The sequence below is a fragment of the Ranitomeya imitator genome, chromosome 5 (genome assembly GCF_032444005.1).
Source record: "Ranitomeya imitator isolate aRanImi1 chromosome 5, aRanImi1.pri, whole genome shotgun sequence".
Classification (NCBI taxonomy): domain Eukaryota; kingdom Metazoa; phylum Chordata; class Amphibia; order Anura; family Dendrobatidae; genus Ranitomeya; species Ranitomeya imitator.
Window position 1 is genome coordinate 23,502,530 of NC_091286.1, and position 11,742 is coordinate 23,514,271.

At 52.7% G+C, this 11,742-nt stretch overlaps 1 protein-coding gene across 3 annotated transcripts in view; it reads right to left on the reverse strand.

Annotated features, from left to right (window-relative positions):
• TP53BP2 (tumor protein p53 binding protein 2) overlaps positions 1–3,559 on the reverse strand; it is a 53,599-nt gene extending 50,040 nt beyond the window's left edge. For 2 of the 3 annotated variants that reach the window (XM_069768412.1, XM_069768410.1), the window contains exon 1: positions 3,243–3,382. The gene's annotated coding sequence lies outside the window, so the exon portion shown is untranslated. Of the gene's footprint in view, positions 1–3,242; positions 3,383–3,418 lie in introns of those variants that run through there. The other variant, XM_069768411.1, reaches the window with a different exon arrangement.
• Positions 3,560–11,742: the final 8,183 nt, after the last annotated feature.

Consider the following 11,742-nt stretch of genomic DNA (forward strand, 5'->3'; position numbering starts at 1 on the left):
AGAGCTACGTGTGACCGACCTGTACCCCAGCACCCCCCCTGTAATCACAGAACAGGTCGGGGTCCCCCCTAGTTGTGGACGTCTCCCCCGCCCACACTGGTCACATACTAACGCCGCGGCTCAGAGCTACGTGTGACCGACCTGTACCCCAGCACCCCCCCTGTAATCACAGAACAGGTCGGGGTCCCCCCTAGTTGTGGACGTCTCCCCTGCCCACACTGGTCACATACTAACGCCGCGGCTCAGAGCTACGTGTGACCGACCTGTACCCCAGCACCCCCCCTGTAATCACAGCACAGGTCGGGGTCCCCCTAGTTGTGGACGTCTCCCCCGCCCACACTGGTCACATACTAACGCCGCGGCTCAGAGCTACGTGTGACGGACCTGTACCCCAGCACCCCCCCTGTAATCACAGAACAGGTCGGGGTCCCCCTAGTTGTGGACGTCTCCCCCGCCCACACTGGTCACATACTAACGCCGCGGCTCAGAGCTACGTGTGACGGACCTGTACCCCAGCACCCCCCCTGTAATCACAGAACAGGTCGGGGTCCCCCCTAGTTGTGGACGTCTCCCCCGCCCACACTGGTCACATACTAACGCCGCGGCTCAGAGCTACGTGTGACCGACCTGTACCCCAGCACCCCCCCTGTAATCACAGAACAGGTCGGGGTCCCCCTAGTTGTGGACGTCTCCCCCGCCCACACTGGTCACATACTAACGCCGCGGCTCAGAGCTACGTGTGACGGACCTGTACCCCAGCACCCCCCCTGTAATCGCAGCACAGGTCTGGGTCCCCCCTAGTTGTGGACGTCTCCCCCGCCCACACTGGTCACATACTAACGCCGCGGCTCAGAGCTACGTGTGACCGACCTGCACCCCAGCACCCCCCCTGTAATCACAGAACAGGTCGGGGTCCCCCCTAGCTGTGGACGTCTCCCCCGCCCACACTGGTCACATACTAACGCCGCGGCTCAGAGCTACGTGTGACCGACCTGCACCCCAGCACCCCCCCTGTAATCACAGAACAGGTCGGGGTCCCCCCTAGTTGTGGACGTCTCCCCCGCCCACACTGGTCACATACTAACGCCGCGGCTCAGAGCTACGTGTGACGGACCTGTACCCCAGCACCCCCCCTGTAATCGCAGCACAGGTCGGGGTCCCCCCTAGTTGTGGACGTCTCCCCCGCCCACACTGGTCACATACTAACGCCGCGGCTCAGAGCTACGTGTGACGGACCTGTACCCCAGCACCCCCCCTGTAATCGCAGCACAGGTCGGGGTCCCCCCTAGTTGTGGACGTCTCCCCCACCCACACTGGTCACATACTAACGCCGCGGCTCAGAGCTACGTGTGACCGATCTGCACCCCAGCACCCCCCCTGTAATCACAGAACAGGTCGGGGTCCCCCCTAGTTGTGGACGTCTCCCCCGCCCACACTGGTCACATACTAACGGCCCGGCTCAGAGCTACGTGTGACCGACCTGCACCCCCCCTGTAATCGCAGCACAGGTCGGGGTCCCCCCTAGTTGTGGACGTCTCCCCCGCTCTCACTGGTCACATACTAACGCCCCGGCTCAGAGCTACGTGTGACGGACCTGTACCCCAGCACCCCCCCTGTAATCACAGAACAGGTCGGGGTCCCCCTAGTTGTGGACGTCTCCCCCGCTCTCACTGGTCACATACTAACGCCCCGGCTCAGAGCTACGTGTGACGGACCTGCACCCCAGCACCCCCCCTGTAATCACAGAACAGGTCGGGGTCCCCCTAGTTGTGGACGTCTCCCCCGCTCTCACTGGTCACATACTAACGCCCCGGCTCAGAGCTACGTGTGACGGACCTGCACCCCAGCACCCCCCCCTGTAATCGCAGCACAGGTCGGGGTCCCCCCTAGTTGTGGACGTCTCCCCCGCTCTCACTGGTCACATACTAACGCCCCGGCTCAGAGCTACGTGTGACCGACCTGTACCCCAGCACCCCCCCTGTAATCGCAGAACAGGTCGGGGTCCCCCTAGTTGTGGACGTCTCCCCCGCTCTCACTGGTCACATACTAACGCCCCGGCTCAGAACTACGTGTGACCGACCTGCACCCCAGCACCCCCCCTGTAATCACAGAACAGGTCGGGGTCCCTCCTAGTTGTGGACGTCTCCCCTGCTCTCACTGGTCACATACTAACGCCCCGGCTCAGAGCTACGTGTGACGGACCTGCACCCCAGCACCCCCCCTGTAATCGCAGCACAGGTCGGGGTCCCCCCTAGTTGTGGACGTCTCCCCCGCTCTCACTGGTCACATACTAACGCCCCGGCTCAGAACTACGTGTGACCGACCTGCACCCCAGCACCCCCCCTGTAATCACAGAACAGGTCGGGGTCCCTCCTAGTTGTGGACGTCTCCCCCGCCCACACTGGTCACATACTAACGCCGCGGCTCAGAGCTACGTGTGACGGACCTGTACCCCAGCACCCCCCCTGTAATCACAGAACAGGTCGGGGTCCCCCCTAGTTGTGGACGTCTCCTCTGATCCCACTGGTCACATACTAACGCCCCGGCTCAGAGCTACGTGTGACGGACCTGTACCCCAGCACCCCCCCTGTAATCACAGAACAGGTCGGGGTCCCCCTAGTTGTGGACGTCTCCCCCGCTCTCACTGGTCACATACTAACGCCCCGGCTCAGAGCTACGTGTGACCGACCTGCACCCCAGCACCCCCCCTGTAATCACAGAACAGGTCGGGGTCCCCCTAGTTGTGGACGTCTCCCCTACTCTCACTGGTCACATACTAACGCCGCGGCTCAGAGCTACGTGTGACCGACCTGTACCCCAGCACCCCCCCTGTAATCGCAGCACAGGTCGGGGTCCCCCCTAGTTGTGGACGTCTCCCCTGCTCTCACTGGTCACATACTAACGCCCCGGCTCAGAGCTACGTGTGACCGACCTGCACCCCCCCCATACACCTCACAGCTGAGGGTCCGTGACACCTGCACCCAGTACAACAGTAGTCGGCTACAATGTATCTGTCGCAGTGGACACAACTGTAACAACCCCGCAGCTGTGAGCACAGGACCCCGGCTCTGCCTCCATTCACTGACAGCAAGCAGAAGCCTCGTGACTGGTGGAGAACGATACAGGCTATGAGGACGGTGCAGAGGTCTCCACTAGGAGCAGCCCCCTCCCCCACGGGGTCTCCCGAGCCCCCCACATCCATGTAACATACAGACATGGCGGCTCCCAGGACCCGGCCCCACCTGTGGCCTCCGCAGCCCCGTCCTCAGCTTCTCCTCCTCCTCCCGGGATCCCCAGCTTTGTCCTGACTCCTGCGCAGGAGAATGGAGTCGTCCGTCCGCTGCGTGAGAGGCCGACACTGCGCCGCCCGCCCCCGTGACGCACGGCCCCGCCCCCGGGCGACGTCACTCCGAGTTACCTTCCGTCACGTGACTCGCCTCTCCGGTTACTTTAGTCTTTCTTCTATTACCGGCGACATGCGGCGATACGGATACGGGTGGTCCCAGTCGCGTTTATCATCGACGACTTTTTCGGCAGTTTGTGAAAAGTTAAAATGGCCGCCGCCCTCTGCAGAGGCACAAACATGTCATGTTGCCATGGTGACAGACTGGGGCCGCGGACGCAGCGTATTCTCAGCTGTGGGCGCCCTCTAGTGTTCAGCCGCGCAGCCGCATTGTTCCTGGAAATAAAAATCCCCGACACTGCCGTGTTCTGTGTGATTCCATTGATGGTCAGGAGCGCTGCTTGCTGTCAGTGACCGGCGGGGACTAGGACGCTGGGAACCATTCACAACTAGCGATATGCATCCTGGTGGTCGGTGGTACACCTGGTACTTGGTACATGCCCCCTGGTGGTCGGTGGTACACCTGGTACATGCCCCCTGGTGGTCGGTGGTACTCCTGGTACATGCCCCCTGGTGGTCGGTGGTACACCTGGCATATGCCCCCTGGTGGTCGGTGGTACACCTGGTACATGCCCCCTGGTGGTCGGTGGTACACCTGGTACTTGGTACATGCCCCCTGGTGGTCGGTGGTACTCCTGGTACATGCCCCCTGGTGGTCGGTGGTACACCTGGCATATGCCCCCTGGTGGTCGGTGGTACACCTGGTACATGCCCCCTGGTGGTCGGTGGTACACCTGGCATATGCCATGCCCCGTGGTGGTCGGTGGTACACCTGGTACATGTCCCCTGGTGGTCGGTGGTACACCTGGTACATGCCCCCTGGTGGTCGGTGGTACTCCTGGTACATGCCCCCTGGTGGTCGGTGGTACACCTGGTACATGCCCCCTGGTGCTCGGTGGTACACCTGGTACATGCCCCCTGGTGGTCGGTGGTACACCTGGTACATGCCCCCTGGTGGTCGGTGGTCACCTGGCATATGCCCCCTGGTGGTCGGTGGTACACCTAGTATATGCCATGCCCCGTGGTGGTCGGTGGTACACCTGGTACATGCCCCCTGGTGGTCGGTGGTACACCTGGCATATGCCATGCCCCGTGGTGGTCGGTGGTACATCTGGTATATGCCCCCTGGTGGTCGGTGGTACACCTGGTACATGCCCCCTGGTGGTCGGTGGTACACCTGGTATATGCCCCCTGGTGGTCGGTGGTACACCTGATACATGCCCCCTGGTGGTCGGTGGTACACCTGGCACATGCCCCCTGGTGGTCGGTGGTACACCTGGTACATGCCCCCTGGTGGTCGGTGGTACACCTAGTACATGCCCCCTGGTGGTCGGTGGTACACCTGGTACATGCCCCCTGGTGGTCGGTGGTACACCTGGTACATGCCCCCTGGTGGTCGGTGGTACACCTGGTACATGCCCCCTGGTGGTCGGTGGTACACCTGGTACATGCCCCCTGGTGGTCGGTGGTACACCTGGTACATGCCCCCTGGTGGTCGGTGGTACACCTGGTACATGTCCCCTGGTGGTCGGTGGTACACCTGGTACATGCCCCCTGGTGGTCGGTGGTACACCTGGTACATGCCCCCTGGTGGCTTGGTGGTACACCTGGTACATGCCCCCTGGTGGTCGGTGGTACACCTGGTACATGCCCCCTGGTGGTCGGTGGTACAGCTAGTATATGCCATGCCCCATGGTGGTCGGTGGTACACCTGGTACATGCCCCCTGGTGGTCGGTGGTACACCTGGTATATGCCCCCTAGTGGTCGGTGGTACACCTGGTACATGCCCCCTGGCGGTCGGTGGTACACCTGGTACATGCCCCCTGGTGGTCTGTGGTACACCTGGCATATGCCATGCCCCCTGGTGGTCGGTGGTACAGCTAGTATATGCCATGCCCCATGGTGGTCGGTGGTACAACTGGTACATGCCCCATGGTGGTCGGTGGTACACCTGGTACATGCCCCCTGGTGGTCGGTGGTACAGCTAGTATATGCCATGCCCCATGGTGGTCGGTGGTACACCTGGTATATGCCCCCTGGTGGTCGGTGGTACACCTGGTACATGCCTCCTGGTGGTCGGTGGTACACCTGGTACATGCCCCCTGGTGGTCGGTGGTACACCTGGTACATGCCCCCTGGTGGTCGGTGGTCACCTGGCATATGCCCCCTGGTGGTCGGTGGTACACCTGGTATATGCCCCCTGGTGGTCGGTGGTACACCTAGTATATGCCATGCCCCGTGGTGGTCGGTGGTACACCTGGTACATGCCCCCTGGTGGTCGGTGGTACACCTGGCATATGCCATGCCCCGTGGTGGTCGGTGGTACACCTGGTACATGCCCCCTGGTGGTCGGTGGTACTCCTGGTACATGCCTCCTGGTGGTCGGTGGTACACCTGGCATATGCCATGCCCCGTGGTGGTCGGTGGTACACCTGGTACATGCCCCCTGGTGGTCGGTGGTATACCTGGTACATGCCCCCTGGTGGTCGGTGGTACACCTGGTACATGCCCCCTGGTGGCCGGTGGTACACCTGGTACATGCCCCCTGGTGGCCGGTGGTAGACCTGGTACATGCCCCCTGGTGGTCGGTGGTACACCTGGTACATGCCCCCTGGTGGTCGGTGGTACACCTGGTACATGCCCCCTGGTGGTCGGTGGTACAGCTGGTATATGCCATGCCCCATGGTGGTCGGTGGTACACCTGGTACATGCCCCCTGGTGGTCGGTGGTACACCTGGTATATGCCCCATGTGGTCGGTGGTACACCTGGTACATGTCCCCTGGTGGTCTGTGGTACACCTGGTACTTGCCCCCTGGTGGTCGGTGGTACACCTGGTACATGCCCCCTGGTGGTCGGTGGTACACCTGGTACATGCCCCCTGGTGGTCGGTGGTACACCTGGTACATGCCCCCTGGTGGTCGGTGGTACACCTGGTACATGCCCCCTGGTGGTCGGTGGTACACCTGGTATATGCCCCCTGGTGGTCGGTGGTACACCTGGTACATGCCCCCTGGTGGTCGGTGGTACACCTGGTATATGCCCCCTGGTGGTCGGTGGTACACCTGGTATATGCCCCCTGGTGGTCGGTGGTACACCTGGTATATGCCCCCTGGTGGTCGGTGGTACACCTGGTACATGCCCCCTGGTTGTCGGTGGTACACCTGGTACATGCCCCCTGGTTGTCGGTGGTACACCTGGTACGTGCTCAGAGTGAGACGTTTCCGTGTTCCTTGGGGCGAGAACCGAATATCCAGAGTATCGGTGACGGGTGACGCACAGTGTGAACGCGGCCTCAGGCTGCTCTTATGTCTCTGACTTTTCTCCTCCTCGGTGAACTCATCATACATACATACATACATACATACATCATACATACTTTTTTTTCCTGAATATTAAACCATCTTTTTTTGGCAAAATTGCATTTTTTCTGGTTTCTGTTACTTGGATACCTTTTTATGACTGTGTGATTTTTTATTTTTTTTATCACTACTTATGGTGGCTCTAAAAAGTCTACACGCCCCTGCTATACAACAAGGTTTTTGTCATGTAAAAAAGAATCCTACCAGGAAGAGTCATTAAAGAACTTTTTCCCTTCAGTGTCGCCCAGAATCTGTACAAATCCATTAAGAAACAAACTGACCTCAATTTGATGGGTAAAATAAAAATATCAAAAGTAAAGTAATGTGGTTGCATAAGTGTGGACACCCTCTTATAATTGGGTTGTGTTCAGAATTAGCCAATCACATTACCCCCCATGTTACACAGTAGTCAGCGCTTGGCCGCTGTCATTTACAGCAATTCTGATTAATGCCAGGGAAAGGTTCACTGTTGTACAAGGATTTTCCTGATGTTTTCTGGTCCTTAAACAGCTGACAACACAGCAAAGGATCTCATGGTTGAAAGTTGTCAGGAGAAGGGGACAAAAACATTTCCAAGGCATCAGATCTACCATGGAATACTGTGAAGATGTGGCTTACATACATACATACATTTCGGCACAACAATGACATTTTCTATAACTGGAAGCGCCTCAATAATTTAGGAAAAGACAAGAAGAATATTGGTCTAGGAGGCCGATGGCAACATTAAAGGAGCTGCAGGAATTTCTAGCAAGTGTTGGTTGTGTCCTGCATGTGACATCAATCTCCTGTATCCCTCATATATCCGGTCTGTGGGGTCAGGTGGCAAGACGGAAGCATTTTCTTACAAAGAAAAACATCCAAACTTGGCTATGATTTGCCAAAACCAACATCGAGTCTTCCAAAAGCATGTGGGGAACCTGTTATGTCTGATGAGACCAAGGTTAAACCTTTTGGCCATAATCCCAAAAGGTGCAAAGCCAGCAATGCACATAATCAAAAGAACACCATACCCACAGTGAGGCATGGTGGAGACCACATTGTTTTTTGGGGCTGTTTTGCAGCAGCTGGGACTGGAGCTTTAGTCAACGTAGAGTGAGTTCTAAACAGTTCCAAATATCAGTCTATTTTGGCAGAAACCCTTTAACCCTCCGTCACATACAATATTCGGACTAACGAGTTCACATACAATGTGCCTGTCAGGCGCCTGCTGGAAAAATACCTATAATATCTAATGTTTGCAATTTCAGTGCTCTAAAAGAGATAAGTGACCTTCATAGGGATGTAATAAAAGAGACTACACATAATCAGTTGCAAAAAAAAACATTTACTTAACATAAAACTAATAACTATGAAATACAAACTTTTCAAAACTCCCGCCAAATAGTCCCCAGTTCGACTCTCTCAAAAAAATGTACAAAGAAAATTTTTGAACACAAACTTAATTTTAAGGTACCTTAAGTACTATTAAAAACATATTCAATCAGAAGTAGATGCTGAGGTTTCCCCAGAAAAGTCACACTTGCAGAGCAAATAGCAAGAATTACACACCATTTTTGCATGTGTCAGGCAAATTGCTTTATGACATTTGAGACATTCATAATTTGAAAGCCTTCTGGTTCCGCTTTCCGTTTGGCAGGTGGTGCATCTCCTTCTTTTGTGAGGTGGTGCAGATGGTGACTTTTCACCATCATCTTCTGGGCGGAACCTTTTGAGCTGAACTTGAAGGCGAGAGGGGATACCGATTGTTTTCACGCTTCTCCTGCGTAGCTCTCCAAGTACTAGTTCATGGGCCAATTTTTTCAGATACAATCGTCTACGGAGTGGTTCAAGCTTGTTTTCAAGATAAATTACTTGTGAATTTATACCACCCAAATTCAACATAGCAAAAAATATGACCATTGGCCAGCGTTTGATGTTTCTGCTGACGTTGAAAGTGGAGCACATCTGATCTGCTGTATCCACACCCCCTTTGGTGGCATTGTAAAATGTAATTATCTCCGGGTTTTTTTCTGCCCCAGTCCCAGGATCGATGGCAGAATATCGATATTTGCAGATGATACAAAACTATGTAAAGCAGTTAATACAAGTGAAGATAGTATTCTGCTACAGATGGATCTGGATAAGTTGGAAACTTGGGCTGAAAGGTGGCAGATGAGGTTTAACAATGATAAATGTAAGGTTATACACATGGGAAGAAGGAATCAATGTCACCATTACACACTGAATGGGAAACCACTGGGTAAATCTGACAGGGAGAAGGACTTGGGGATCCTAGTTAATGATAAACTTACCTGGAGCAGCCAGTGCCAGGCAGCAGCTGCCAAGGCAAACAGGATCATGGGGTGCATTAAAAGAGGTCTGGATACACATGATGAGAGCATTATACTGCCTCTGTACAAATCCCTAGTTAGACCGCACATGGAGTACTGTGTCCAGTTTTGGGCACCGGTGCTCAGGAAGGATATAATGGAACTAGAGAGAGTACAAAGGAGGGCAACAAAATTAATAAAGGGGATGGGAGAACTACAATACCCAGATAGATTAGCGAAATTAGGATTATTTAGTCTAGAAAAAAGACGACTGAGGGGCGATTTAATAACCATGTATAAGTATATAAGGGGACAATACAAATATCTCGCTGAGGATCTGTTTATACCAAGGAAGGTGACGGGCACAAGGGGGCATTCTTTGCGTCTGGAGGAGAGAAGGTTTTTCCACCAACATAGAAGAGGATTCTTTACTGTTAGGGCAGTGAGAATCTGGAATTGCTTGCCTGAGGAGGTGGTGATGGCGAACTCAGTCGAGGGGTTCAAGAGAGGCCTGGATGTCTTCCTGGAGCAGAACAATATTGTATCATACAATTAGGTTCTGTAGAAGGACGTAGATCTGGGGATTTATTATGATGGAATATAGGCTGAACTGGATGGACAAATGTCTTTTTTCGGCCTTACTAACTATGTTACTAACTATGTTACTATCATGAAGTGTTGATAGAAGAAGTACGATTTTTTTGGCATGTGGTACATAGGAAACTAAAGCCTTTCCATTATGGAATGCAAACATACTGCTGTACTGTTGTCTCTCTTTCACACTTACAAACTGTGGCGGCAATTCCCTTTTGTTTTTTCTTACAGTTCCCACATATGACAGCTTCTGAATTTTCAGATAATCAATCAGATCACAACTTGTAAACCAATTGTCAGCTGTAATATTGCGACCCGATCCAAATAAGGGTTCAGCCAGTCTTTTTACAACATCAATGGGTTTGTTGCTCACACAGTAAGGACCTTCTGGTTGTTTTCCTGCATAAACTTCCAGGTTGTAAGTGTAGGTCTTACTGGCATCAACAAGGGCATAAATTTTTATTCCATATTTGTTTGGCTTTGATGGAATATATTGACGAAAGGCACATCTACCACGAAAACCAGGGAGCATTTCATCAATAGTGAGATTCTCTCCAGGGTAATAACTTTGTTTACAGTTTACAACAAATCTTTGAAATATATCACGAATTGGAGCATGTCGGTCATGTGTTTTGCGTTCGGTTCGGGTAGTTCTGTCGTCAAACCGAAGGCAATGAATTAGAATCTTGAATCTGTTTATGGACATAACAAGACTAAATTTTTCAACTCCATCCCCATCTTTACCCCAAAGTTCCTCCAAACTTTGTCTATTTGCCCTATAAGCTCCTGCAAGGTACAGTAATCCAAAAAAAGCACGCAGTTCTATTTCATCTGTGGGCTTGATGGTTCTGTTGCAGATGTACTTGTCCTTTATAATGTCTATATATTGGTTGGTATATGTGACAATAGAGTCCAGAATGTCATCTGTAAATATACTGTTCCAGCATTCAACTGCAGTTTTTGCATTACGTGCAGTTCCTATTACTGCAGGAAGGTGAGTAATAATGTTTAAAGGTTCCCTACGTTTTTTCTGGAATGGCTTCTTGTTCCATTTAGTATTTTTATCTTTTCCAATATAATATGATCCAACTTCTTCATCCTCACCACTGTCACCATCTTGCTCTGTTTCAGAATCCAGGACACATTCTTCCACCTCATCATGAGAATCAATCTCACTTTCCTCTCCTAAATCCTCATTCAGTGTGAGGTCTCTATCATCTAACAGCATGTTTGTTACTTCCTCAACATCAAGTTGTTTGGATAAATTGTACATTTTCCTCTCCATTTCAGCAGATAATCTGAAGCAAGAGAAGGAATATGTTAGGGAACTACTGTATATGCCTGAGCAGCACACTTTCTTTTATAAAATCTCCCTTATTTCTATGAAATATCCTCACATTTTGTGCTATACATTCATAAAACAAGCTAAATAAACTATTGTGATGAATAAAAACATAAAATACCAACCTTACTGAATGTGACGTATTCACATACAATGAGCCTGAGAGATCTGTGCAGCTATATCCTCTCCCCTGAAGCTCTGAAATCCAACTGTGATATCAGGTTTCACAGACCTTCAAGAGACAGGAGACTACCTGGAGGGAGGGGGTTTCCTCACAATCTGGTGAGGAAGGAGAAATGAAAGTAAAAGAGAAGCGCCTGTCAGATCAGTTGTATGTGACGGAGGGTTAAAAAGCTGAAGATGAAGAGGAATTTCACCTTTGGCATCTAAAGAAGTTGAAAAAAGGAAACCCCCTCTGTCAGCCAGTCAGAATCCATCCTGTGCCACGTAATGGGGGCAGGTCTTTGTCTGTTCATCCCCTCATGTCTGTCAAAGTGTATACAGTCATAAGAGGTGTCCTCACCAACCACAAGGTAAGACTGCTTTTGGTGCATATACCAGCATAATATGTCCTGGAAGTGTCCTGACTCTCATGCTTTGTAATGTTCTATGCAGGGAGTGGTTCCTCTTGATTAACAATCTGCCAGTACTGTAGGTGTTGGAACATCTTTTCCATCACTTCCCAGCATATATTGCTATTTCCTCTATGTTACCATCAAAACGCCTGTTC